We start from the raw sequence: 13,714 nt of genomic DNA on the forward strand, positions 1-13,714 counted from the left end.
GGAGATACAAAAAATGATGCTTAAGATGGGAACATTTGTGATCAATCCGCCAGTGTTTTACAGGATTCAGGCCAGTGAAAACAGCGACATAACAGGATCTCAGCTGTATTGTTGTCACACGAAATGGAAAGCCCCATCTGGTGGCAGTGGGCCAGAATTGCTCCGATCTGTGTATCCTGTGTAGAGCACCATCAGGTGGCCGTCGATTAGAACTGCACTGACCTCGAATTCTTTGGTGAAATCCCTGTCTGATGGCCAAGGGACGGAATTGTGCCGACCTGAAGCTCTGGAGTAATAATATTCCGGAAGACTGCAACCAGAATAAAGACTCAATTCAGCCCTACCCCATTAATGCTTGTTTATTTTAATCCTCGCTGACCCTTACCTGGTGTATGTCTGGGCAGAGGACGGGACAGGATTTTGGGATTAGGAAGTCTGCCAGACGGTTATCCTGTGTTTCCTTTTATATTCATATTTTATCCTTTCTTTAAAAAGTGTGTAAATGTTTTAGCTGCAAATCTGGTATCTGTACATCATTGGAGCAATCAGGCTGCAATTGACCGCACACTCGCCCAGGGTGTCATAACAATTCAATTTCCAGGTCCTCTCATCCAGTTAGGCTTATGTCCCTCCATTGCCGATTTTTTCACTTCGTTCTCAAGACTTACCAAGCACATTCTAGGAGGAAGCCATGGAGCCCTGGTTTATGAAGACCCCAGTTTTGGAAGACTTGTGTCAGACAATACTCTGGCAGAAATTCCATTCACTTAGCCAGAATGTCAGTTAGCAGCTTGTCCTCTGGTGGATTTTTTGGTTCTTCACCTGAGCAAGTGCACGGTCCACTTTTCAAACCTGTTTGAAAGATTTAGAACTATGTGAGTAACGGATACATTTGGTTAATTGTGGATTCTGTCAGGTTTATTTAGGATGTAACGATGTTAAGGAGCTCGTAAGTAACAACATGTTCAACGCAAATAATTCAAACATAAATATCTCTCGTCTCATATGAGCTCAATATTATCAAAGTTTGCTTTCAATCAGGCAAAAACAGAATAAAATCAATTTTCCATTAGTTGGTAGCCACACGGCTGTGTTACTGCATTGCTTTGAAATCCCAATGCGCGATTCAAAGTTTAATCATTTTGCACCAGACATAACACGGAATCCTTGTATATCCCTCTACGATAGTGAATTGAAAATGACTGTCCATATGATTTTTTAAAAACTTGCATCAACTCTCAGTGTACGACACTGTGACAAGTTGGTTTTCCCGCTGTCAAAATAAGTTAAAAAAATATTGTTTCTGTGTAATTGAAGGAATGAAGACTATATTTCATTTTATTATATTATTGAATTGATTTTAAAATGTGGCAGGCATCCCATGTTTGGAAACGATAGTTTATAACGAATTGACCTTGATGTGAAATTGAGTGTTACTTTCATTGACAAATATTGAATACGTACTGGCATCTGATAACTCCACCATCGCCTGCAATTCCCCGTCCAAGAGACACATACTATCTTCTCTTGGAACGACATCGATGATTTCTCACTGTCGTTGGGTGAAAGTAATGGAACTTCCTTCCTAACAGCTCCATAAGAACACGTCCATCACAAAGACTGCAGACGTCAATAATCCGACATCATGCCGCATTATCATGATGAGATATTATATTATTTAGTGCTGATGTGTTGCTGTGTTGGCATATTATGCATTCAATAGAATGTGCACAGTAAGACGTCTTACAACACCAGCTTAAAGTCCAACAGGTGTGTTTCCAACACTAGCTTTCGGAACACTGCTCCTTCCTCAGCTTCCTCAGTGCTCCGAAAGCTAGTGTTCGAAGCAAACCTGTTTGACTTTAACCTGGTGTTGTAAGACTTCTTACTGTCCTCACCCCAGGCCAACGCCGGCATCCCCACATCAATGGAATGTGACAAATTTAATTCACCAAATATATCAAGACAATCTCAAAATCCATGCAGCGCTTCAAGGGGAACACATTTGTCGAATTAATCTGATGGAATTTTAAGAGGAGATGTAGAGGTGTGTAGATGACGGCACTGCAGTTGGTGCAGTCCATAATGAATTCGAAGACTTATCAAGAAAATTATAGCGCATGCGGTGAGGGTAATTTGGCAAATTGGAGTTAGATGGTGAAGATTAAAGTATGACCAGTCGGGTACCACAGGGATCCGTGCTTAGTCCGCTGCCGGTTGAAGTGAACACTAATGATCATGGACCACAAGGCCATAAGACAAAGGAACAGAATTAAGCAACTCGCCCCATTGAGTCTTCTCCGCCATTCAATCATGGCTGATATATTCTCATCCCCGTCTCCTGCCTTCTCCTCATCACACCTGATCCCCTCATTAATTAAGAACTCAGTCTCAAGCACACTAGCAATTTGGCCTCCTCAGCCTTCTTTGGCAAATAATTCCACAGTCTAACCACCCTTCAGCTAAAGAAATTCCTCCTCATTTCTGTTTTAAAGGCTCGTCCCTTTAGTTTGAGATAGTATCCTCTGGTTCTAGTTTTCCGACAAGTGGAAACAACCTCTCCATGACCACTCTATACAGGCCTCGCAGTGTCCTGTACATTTTAAAAGATCACCCCATATAATTCGAAACTCCAACGGATACAGACCCAGAGACCTTAACCCCTTTTCATACGGTAAGTTCTTCATTCCAGGGATCATTCTTGTGAACCTCTTCTGGACACTTTCCAAGACCAGCGCTTCCTTCCTTAGATATGGGGCCCGATTCTGCCCACAATACTCCAAACGTGGTCTGACCAAAGTCTTATACAGCCTCAGAAGCGCATCACTGATCTTGTATTCTCGGCCTCTGGACATGAATGCTAACAATGCATTTGCCTTCGTAACTGCCGACTCAACCTGCCCATTAACCTTAAGAGAATCTTGAACAAGGACTCCCAAGTCCCTTTGTGCTTCTTATTTCCAAAGCATTTCCCCATTTAAAAAATAGTCTATGCTATTTCTAAGGCGATACTTCTCCTTCCAAAGTGTATAACCTCACACGTTTTCTCGTTGTAATTCATTTGTCACTTCATTGCCCATTCCTCTAGCTTATCCGAATCCTTCTGCAGCCCTCTTGCTTCATCAATACTACCTGTCCCTCTGCAGATCATTGTACCATCTTCAAACTTAGGAACAGGGACTTCAATTCCTTCTTCCAGATCGGTAATATATATTATGAAATAGTGGAAGGGAATGTGCGTGGTAGGATCAGTACATTCGCAGATGACAAACAGCGAGGACGAAAGACTTAGATTATAGAAGGAACGTGGTGGTAAGAAAAACAGAAAAGTGACAAATGGAATTTAAACCTGCAAAGGGGGAGTTTGATGCATTTTCGGGTGACTAAGAAGGCAAGGGAAAACACAACGCACTTTGGACACTAGGAAATTCAGTCGACCAGACGGACCTGTGGTGCGTGCCCAACGATCCCTGAAGGCAACCAGATTTGGTAAGCACGGTAGCACAAGTGGACAGCACTGTGTGTTCGCAGTTCCACGGTCCCAGGTTCGAATCTCCGCAGTGTCACTGTCTGTACGGAGTCTGCACGTTCTCTCCGTGTCTGCCTGGGCTTCCTCCAGTTGCTCCGGTTTGTTCCCACAGTCCAAAGACGTGCAGGTTAGGTGGATTGGCCATGATAAATTGCCCTTCGTGTCGAAAATGTTTTTGATGGGTTATTGGGTCACGGGAATAGGGTGGAAGTGAGGCCTTAAATGGGTCGGTGCACACTCGATGGTTCGAATGGCCTCCTTCTGCACACTTTGTTCTATGTTCTAATAAACAGTTCAACAATTCAGCTAAGATGGCACATGGAATAATTGACTATATTAGCTGAAGTATAGAAATTAAGAGCAGGGAGATATGCTGAAGATGTATAACGTCTTCCTTCGGTCACAGCGAGAGAAAATGTGCTTGTAGTTTGGGATTATTTGTCTTTCAACCGATAATTCTTTTTGGGGACCTGATGGACGTATACAACATTATGTGAGTCATAGATGGGGTAGAAAGGAACATTCGTTTCTCCTTCGTGTCGGAGTCAATGACCAGGAGCAAGGAATTAAAATAAGGAGCAGGAGACTCAGAGGGGAGGTGAGAAAATACTTTTCACCAAGAGGGAGTTTGGAATCCTGAATTCACTGCTTGTAATTGTGGTGGAAACCTCACAGTATTTAAGAAACACTTCAATGAGCCATATCATGCAAAGTTACGAAAAGAGGCTGGATAATGGGTTCCGCGTGAATGTTTATTTTTATGGAACGACGCAGAGACGAAGAGCAAAGGGCCTCTTTCTGTGCTGTAAAACTCTGCGATGTTACAGCAGCCGCGTGGATCCCTCGGAACGGGATATTATATTTTGGGACATGGGGAGCAGATGACCTGTTCCTAGACGGCAGGATATATAGTTTTGCGAGATGGGCTTTCGAGCAGTAAAGTCGAGATGAAATATATTAATTTATGTGTCCTCAAGGAGCTGATGGGTAAGGTCAATGGGATATCGGGCATTCGATTGGAGGTGTAAATATGCGGTCTCAGTGATGGCGCCGACATTGGATGCGACAACGCTGGACACGGGGTTATGTTGAGCTTTACTTTACAGGGTGTGGACGACGTTGGCTAGTCTATCATCTACTGCGCATCATTGATTGTCCCTGAGAAGGTTACGGTGAACCGCTTTCTTGAACATTTCTTATCAATCTTGTTTAGGAGTACCCACAGTGCGTTTCGGGAGGGCGTTCCAGTATTAAACCCGGAGAGAGTGAATGAGAGGCGATTTCGTTCCACATGATTGTGAGTGGCATGGAGAGGAACTTTAGGTGGTACTGTTCGGAGGGGGCTTCTGCCTTTGTATTTCAAGTCGATGCCTATATTAATTTTCAAAGGTTTAGCCGGATTTGCCTTTGGGAGCTCCTGAAGGGCATCAATAAACTTCGAGATACCCGACCTGTTGCGCGATGACGGTCCCGCACATTTCTAGCTGTCCTTGGCAGAGCCGGAGATTCAAGAGAAAAAAAAATCTGCCAATTTCATAGTTTCAAGTCCAGGATTGACGTTTATTTCAACACCAAGGAGCTCAGCTTGCTGAATGTATTCAGAATTAGACAACACACTTAAGAGAAATAGACGAACTGATCAAACGAAACTCAGCACTCGAGAAGTCCGTTTCCCCATTGATCGTCTCATTGGCATGTGGGAACTATATATCTAATCGAGTCCCCATTACCTTTTAAATAAGAATGATCTTTATTGTCGCAAGCAGGCTTACATTAACACTGCAATGAAGTTACTATGAAAGGCCCATTGTCGCCACATTCGAGTACACAGAGGGATAATTCAGAATGTTCAGATTTCCAAACCACACGTCATTCGGGACCTGTGGGAGGAAAATGGAGCACCCGGAGGAAGCCCACGCAGACATGAGGAGAACGTGCAGACTCCACATTTAGTGACCGAACATTCGAAATCGAACCTGGGACCCTGGCGCTGAGTCAACAGTGCTACCCACTGTGCCTCCATGCTGTCCCACCCTTTCGTCTTGGCGGGTTTACCATGCTTTTATTATACTTCCCTTCAGGCATTTAAACAATTCAAATTTCAAAATTAATATTGAAAGTTGATCATCTATAATTTAAACCATGCATATTCATGTGTTGTCTTTCCTTTTTAACTCTTATCCTAAGAGTACACATCTCCTCTCATAATTGAACTCCCCACGTTCTTTCCAATTCCAACATTGTACAATTTAATAACATGGATTGTTGATAAAATACAACATACCTCAATCGAAGGTCACTTGGCATAATCATGTTCTTGCGAATCGTGCTCAAAATGCATCCAATAAGCGCATTCCCTTGCAGACATTCCCCACATACACGTTCTCGTCCCTTTTTTTCGATTCGCATTTTGCTGTTAATTCCGCTCTGCCCTGTGGAAAACTCCTTCAGCAACTTTATATTTTGACTTGTCTTGGAGTTAAATTGGGAGCCTATTTCAGAAATTCGTATTTCTTTCTATCGATTTACACTTTACATTTAGAGTGTCGCCATTGAACCAAGCAGCTTTACGTCATTTCTCCCTCTGCTGTAATGCATTCTGTCGTAATGTATTATGTCGTAAAGTAAGCAGTAAATTATTCTGTGGTGTTGTGTCCATCCCTTTATCTGCAAAACATGTCAACTATTAACACGATTTAAATAAAGTAACATTTATTCATTTTTTTGAACGTGTTGCTTCCATCTGATCCCGAAATGCGCAACGCCCAACATCTTTATGGAAGGTTTTAATAGTTTATTCTTGAAAAGAGGTTGAGAATTAACTGAGAGATCCTGAAATCGAATTCTACCGATGCCGTTACCCCAAGGAGTGTTTCAATCTAAACGTACAATGATTTGAATATTAGGAATTCAGGTGCGGTCAGTCCCATTTATAAATGATGGGATACTAGGTGTGAACAAACAGGAAAACATAGGAAGGTCGGTATTACTTTTCAGTGCAAGAGCCCGAATGCAACTGTGAGGTTTAATCTGTTTCTCATCTGCAAGTGCAATGAATCACTTTTGGCTCTAACACACCACACCAAAATTGAATAAAGATGTTATTACTATGTCGACAATCTCTTCAGAAAAAATGGGAAGGATAACATATGGAACGATTTAATCAACACATTGTCCTGCCAATCCCGTTCATTGTCCCGGATTACTATGAACACAGTTAAAACAGTTAATCTGAATTAGATTTTTGCCATTCAGGGTGCTGATGAAACATGTTAAAAACAGCAAGTAAAATTGGTATCGATTTCCCACTCAATGTCACTGCAAAATTAATGCCATTGTCAATAACTTCTGTGCTCTAAGCAGAAACATGAGAAGTAACTGTTATCACATCGTCCCTTGTTTCGGTTCACATGATTTATGAAACCATGGTCAATGGGAGACAGTGAGTGGGTATGTGTGTAATTGACATGATCTATCGAGGGACAATTAGGAGTGTAGGATATGAGTGGAAGCTCTCTGGTGAGCATTATTTTTTCACTTCCCATGAAAGGCGGCATTTTCCTGATCCTGGACAGGGGATACGGTTCGAATGGACCAACAATTGCGATCAGTGCACAGACCTTGGAATTTTTAGCGGTGTCAATCCACTTTTCGTTTCGTTGAAAATGTATTGTTGCTCTCCAGCTACGCCTTCCCGAGTTGCGCTTGGTAGGTCTAAATCATAATTTTCTTCTTGCAGACTGATACAGTCGCTCAATAATAAACCCGTCGACCACTTCACCTCCCTCCATCTCCGCACCATTCCTGCCCCGGCACACAACTGAATAGTAGCCATAGCATGCTCATTTGATGCCTATTTGAAATTCATGAAAACAGATTTTTTTTCTCTTGATCATCTGCACTGCTGACACTACTTTGAAAATATAGTTTTTGACATTACCCTGATTAGTTTCTGTGAGAATAACAAGGAACAGGTCCAGCATCTGCTGACCCCATTCCCGATGAGCACGTCCTCATTTCATCTTCCTCCCGAGTTTTATATTGTTCAATTCTCCTTATATCGACTTGAACCTTCGAGACCCGAGATAAATACCAAATTATTTTTTTTAAATAGATCGAGCGAGCATCTACTGATAACAAGGCTCAGAGTGAAAGCTGGGACCTAGTCCAAAGGGAAGTTTAAATTATTAACCTTGTTCTTAAATCAGCTTTGGAAATATAATCTACTCGACAATAAGTTGTTTCTGGAAATAGCTGAGTGGGCAGACGACACTCTTTCTTTCCAACCGGGGACAGGGCAATTTCACGTTCAACTGTGAAAGCTGACTAGTTCATAATCTAACTGCTGTTATCAGGCTCCTTTAAACCCATTAGTCCCAAGTCCAGTTCTTTATCAATGGGGAAACAGGAAGACTAAGGCTCAGAGTGAACGTTTGATATTAAGTGAAATTGGAGTTCATTAAAGTGGGGATGGGGAATGTATTTTTCCCTTTTCTTTTTCTATCTTTCTCACCTTTTCGATTGGTTCTAACAAAACGAAAGGGAAAGTAGTTCGGGTTTTGGTGAGGATGTGGTAAGTGGGTAAGTTCAACTCTTTTCCCTCAGGTCTCACACGGTATACAACACCGTGCTGATTTGATAAAATAAAGGCAAAACACAATAAATTGGGAAATAATTTGATGATAAAATTTGTTTAGACACATTTGGGCTGCACGGGTAGTTAATCTGGCAAGATTGCAGCATGTGTGTGCGCTTCGGCAGCACATATACTAAAAGTGGAACGGTACAGAGATGCTCAGCATGGCCCCGGCTCAAAGATGACAGGCAAATTCGTGAAGCGTTCAATAAGATGGCAGCATGTGTGAACGGCTGCAACACGTTGTGATCTCCGGCTAGCACGTCTACAGTTAATGTGAATGGTTTGAGAAACTTATATACAGATTCGTTGAATTTCAGGCTGATAAGCGACCACTGAGACATATAAATGAGTGAGAGGGTTATCTGAACTTTATGCTTCAGGAGGTGGTTTCTCACCTTAGGATAGGGGCTTCTGGTCTGGAAAGTGGGCATAAACGGCTGCTCAACTGCAAATGAGGCAGTAACTGGGACCCCGGAACTGCATCACTGACAATAGGGCGTGGATTATAGTGGCTCAAGAAAGCAGCTAACCATCAGGTTATATTTTTAAAAATGGGAAGCAGCAAGAAATGTTGCTCTGGCCAGAAAGACCGACAGCCATTAAGTTATTGCAAAAAGTTAAACGGAAAACGCCCAAACTGAGGGCGCAGGTCTGCAGATGATGGAAATATACTGTACAGTTTCTTCAGCAGCCTAGCCCCTTCTCGATACGCACAAGATTACTTTTATCTCAAAGTATCTGTGAGTTTAATATCAGCAATGTCTGCTTCCAAATAGACAGCCCTCAAAAACAGAAACAAAAACATTGTCCGTTTAATAGGAAAGAATGCCTTTTCGAAAAGCAAGTGTCATTGAAGTATGTGATAATAGAATGATTGTGTGAGTTGCGCATTTAGTTTAGACAGGCAGCATTGTCTGTTCAGGCTTGGAGGGGCCGAATGTCCCGTTTCTGTGCTGTAATTTTCATGTTCTTTGAAATACGCTGAACGGTTTGGATATCTGTAGAATGAATGTAAGATTTGAACAATGCAATATTCTCGGCAGCTAGAGAATGTTGTTGTGCAATGCTTACAGCCCCCTGATCGCACCGTTGGTATACCTTCAGTCTTTTCATCTGAAGGTTTATACATAGGGTTCAAGTACCCGTTCTTGCGATGCTTTAAAATCGTAATGAACTGTTCCAATTTCAGTAATTGTCTTGCACATATAATAAGTTATCCGTGTTGATCATTTTTAAGATAAATATCTGAAAGGCTTGTCAAGTAATGTTTCTAATTAAAGTATAATGCAATTCTTGTCCACGACTGAAAGGTAACAAAGACACTTTCCATTATAATACATTTCATTTCATATGTTCTGACAGTTTATAACAACATTACTATGATGTGTATATTGAATATTATTCTCATTGAATGCTATTATATTTTCATTGGGACTTGATAACTCCATCCCTGTCTGCAAGCTGCCCTCCACGGGACAAATACCATAATCGCTTGGAGCGCTATCACAGTTCATAACCGTTGTTTGATTAAAATCGTGCAAATTCCTTACATTCACGGCCAAAAGGTAGTTTGCATTGATTGACAGTGTGGAGTTTGTATATTCTCCGCCTATCTGTGTCGGTTTCCTCCGGTTACTCAGGTTTCTTTCCACAGTCAAAATATGTGTAGCAGTGGTTAGCACAGCTGCCTCACGGCGCCCAGGTACCTTGTGTAGCCATCTAAGATGGACACTGGGCTACAAAATGGAGAACTGCTAAGGCTGCAGGGAAAAACAGTCTTAGTGAGGCCAAGCAGTTTGCAGAAGACTAATTTGCATTTTGCACGTACAGAAACCAGTTTTTGGCCAGGTGCAGAGTTTCAGCCAAAGGTACAAATGGGAACAGATCTGCATAGTAATGAGGTGATCCAGATCCAGACCCCGCACAATAGAAACATTTAAGTATCAATGGATACTTTTGCGTAGACACCCAGACAGAATGGCGCCAGAGTAACCAACACAAAGAGCCGTAGGGACCGCCCCACCCATCGAGGAACGACCCTCAGATTGGGGGGGTTTGGAAGATATCGATTGGGAAAGGCCCAATCGATACCTGGCAGGTAAAAGGACCGCCCCAAGGGGGCACGGACTTCTAGGACCTATAAGAATAGACCCCGCACATGGTTCGGTCTGTTTTGGCTCCGGCTCTGACTGCTCTGTTTTGTTGCTCCGGCTCTGCTTTGCTGCTACATCGCATCCTGACTCCAGTTCCATCACGAGCCGTTGAGCCATCAGCCATCGAACTGTAAGTGCCAATACAATACAATGCTACGTGATCCAGACCTTGCTAGATCCTGACAACTTTAAGAATCTGAGAGTTGCAGACCAAGAACGGGACGAAGGCCTTGTTCCCTGACCTTGCCTGTTCCTGTCTAGATAAGTATTTTAGTTGTTTAGTATTAGAAGTAAGTTAGTCTCTTTAGCGTATGCATGTGTATTTATTATATTTGTTATAATAAATATCAATCGTTTGGACTTACTAATCGGTGTACAGATTTATTACTTTGAACCTGACCTTGATATACTTGTGACGGTGTCTAAATACGGCACCTGGCGACTCCGAGCATAATTACAGACACAGAGCCATAGAAGTGTTAAGCACACGGCCTTTAAACGGAGGCGTGTTAATCACACTACAGTAAAACGAGCAACATTTAGTGGCGACTCCGCCGGGACGCGGTTACAAGTGGCACCCCCACTCCGTCGCGGACCCAGAAATTTGAATTAGAAATCTGAGTAAAGAAAAAGGAAAAATCAAAAGTAATCAAGGTGTTCAAACGAATAAAGATAATTCGGAAGTGTGTTTTGTGCATGCGTACTAACAGGGTTGAAAGGTAAACCTGAGAGCTTTTTGTTGCGACGAAATGTCGGGAGTTTTGTGAGCGGAACATAGCGAAAGCCTTACCCGTCTTGTAAAACATTACCTCAACACCCCCTGTCCTAAATTAAGAGAGAAAGATAAAATGGCCATGCAGGCAATGGAACGCCGCATGAACCCAGAACGGTTTGTGGTCGCAGCGACGAGCAGTAGCCGAGTAGGTCAGTGTCCCGTGTGGGAGCTGGAACTCCGCAAGTATCTGCAAGGCAAGGGATGGCCCCTTTGGAAAGAGTTCTGTATGAATGAGGAGCCTTGTCACGGATGTATAGGACATACTTGGTGGGAGAACCTCTCTCAAATTCATAAGAAATACCTTAGTAAATCACGCAAGCCAATGGCAATCGTGTCCTGTTTGGCACAGTTGCGAGGCACTGAGGAGGTCGTTCATACGCTCCGGGCAGAATTTGAAGAACGAAATAGGATGAGCAAAGTGGATGTCAGGGACATCGAGAAGGAAAACATGGAACTTAGAGGGAAGCTGGCAGAGAAGGGTAGCGAGGTGGATGATGTCAAGAGGGTACATCAGTCATGTCTAACCCATCTCAGCAGTTCCCAGACCCAGTATGAAAAAGCCTATCAGGACGTGCAACGTGCCATCCTGATAAAAGAGGAATGTTAAAAGCAGGTAGAGGCATTGCAGAGGCAATGCTCTGACCTAAACGCAGCTTTAAGAGCACTCCATGCTGCCACCGCAGAACAAAGACAAAGCGCAGTGGATCATGCCAAGTGTAGGAAGCAGATTGCGGAGCTGCAATCTCTGCTTCCAGTGCAGAATGGGTTCCAAAGTACTTTTGGAACACAGTTAGATGAGGAGAATGCCCCAGACTGGCAAGAATTAAGTGAGACAGCGCAGCGCTATGTTCAAGGAACATGTGCGCCAGCAGCGGAGCAGAAAGGAAAAGCACCCCAACCTCCCACAGATCAAATAGCTACCGCACCCATGAATCCAGTCACCACCCAAAGGAAAGCGACCACAGAAGGCGCACCCGATATCACCTACACCACTCCCTTAACTGTAACCCAACTCAGGGACGCGTGTGAGAAAATTACTCCGTTTATCCCCACCACAGACCCCACCAAAGTGAAACAGCAGGCAACCATGTACGGCCTGGACGAGGGAGAGCAGGTTAAGCTCACGGTTCTGAGCTTAGACCAGTCTGTAGTAGCAGCCCTCCCCGACCCACAGAACGTTGGAGGAGGCACACTAGATGAAATGCACACCTCCATTTTTTATGTCATAGGGTATAACCGAGGTGACCCAGTTGAAGGACTAAACAAATGCAGACAGAAGAAAACAGAGCATCCCACAGCATTTGCAGGAAGGCTGTGGATCCATTTTAACGCAGTTTTCGGCGATTTAAATAGAGCGCATTTGAACCGTGACAACATGGTCAAATGGACGCGCACCATAATTTCCCATGCCACAGATGCAGGACAGAGTGCTTGCAATAGTTATGACCCCTCAGAAGAGGCCCACAATGAGAAATGGGTTCTTAAAAGATTGTCCCGCGCCTGGGAGCAAACAGTTCAGGGCAAAGGCAAAGTAAAGTCCCCAGAGGAAGCTCAGGCTGCAGCGGACATTCAGGCAGTGAGAGCACACCAAAGCCCCGCATGGGTAAATGAAGGAAAGTACAGCCCTCCACAGAAGTCGCTCGAATGCTACAACTGTGGACCATTAGGACATTGGGCTAAGGAATGCAATGCACCCCAAAGATCACAGAGAGGCCAGCAGACAGGCACTCTGAATAGAAATAAAGCAAAGCCTATCCATAGTATAGGCATACAGTCAGGACAGACCAATGTGGACGGAACGGACTGACGGTGTTCGGGCTCCCCCACTTGGGTCTGTGACACTCTTTGGGATCAATCCGGGAGACCGGTAGACACAGCTAAGGTTAGAGGGAAGCCCATAGAGTTACTTTGGGACACAGGAGGGTCCTGCACCACAATTAATTCCACCACCACGGCACAGGCAGACACGTGGCCAACCACCTCCACCATCACACTTAGTGGTTTTACAGGTCACTCACAGCAGGGACACATTACAGCACCCGTAGCAATCCAGCTAGGGAACATCTCTACCAAACACCCCGACGTTTTATTAAATCTTCCCCGTTCAGCAGAACACATATTGGGTATAGACTTTATGAATGCCCATAGCCTGTCGTTCCACCCAGTAAACCAGTGTGTCTGGCGAATGGCAAGGTCCAACAGAGCACCCGCTACTCTCACAGTAGGAGAGTACGCAAATCGGATTAGCGCAGTAGGCGAATATTCTTTCGACCTGACTACACTAAACACAGACAGACAAGTGAGAGCAGTTTTAAACAAACACAGGACAGCATTTGCCAGTCACCGGCATGACTGTGGCAGAATGACTGGACAAGTTCACGTTACCGGACCTGGCCCCCGACCACAGAAACAGTACAGATTTCCCCTAGAAGCAGAGGGAGAAATAGAGAAAGTAATATGTAGCTTATTGGAGCAAGGGGTACTTAAAACAGTAGCCTCGACCATTAATGCTCCTATTTGGCCTGTGAGAAAGCCCGACGGATTATGGCGTCTGACCATTGATTATCGGGAGCTCAATAAAGTAACCCCAGCAGTAGCCCCCACGGTAGCAACAAGTC

General features: G+C 43.8%; 1 non-coding gene across 1 annotated transcript; it reads left to right on the forward strand.

Moving 5' to 3' along the window:
- The first annotated feature begins 8,276 nt into the window (after nt 1–8,276).
- LOC119968069 lies at nt 8,277–8,381 on the forward strand. Its single transcript, XR_005461103.1, has one exon. It is a non-coding gene; the product is annotated as a U6 spliceosomal RNA (small nuclear RNA).
- The last annotated feature ends 5,333 nt before the right edge of the window (nt 8,382–13,714 follow it).

Source organism: Scyliorhinus canicula, chromosome 6, assembly GCF_902713615.1.
Source record: "Scyliorhinus canicula chromosome 6, sScyCan1.1, whole genome shotgun sequence".
NCBI classification, from domain to species: Eukaryota; Metazoa; Chordata; class Chondrichthyes; order Carcharhiniformes; family Scyliorhinidae; genus Scyliorhinus; species Scyliorhinus canicula.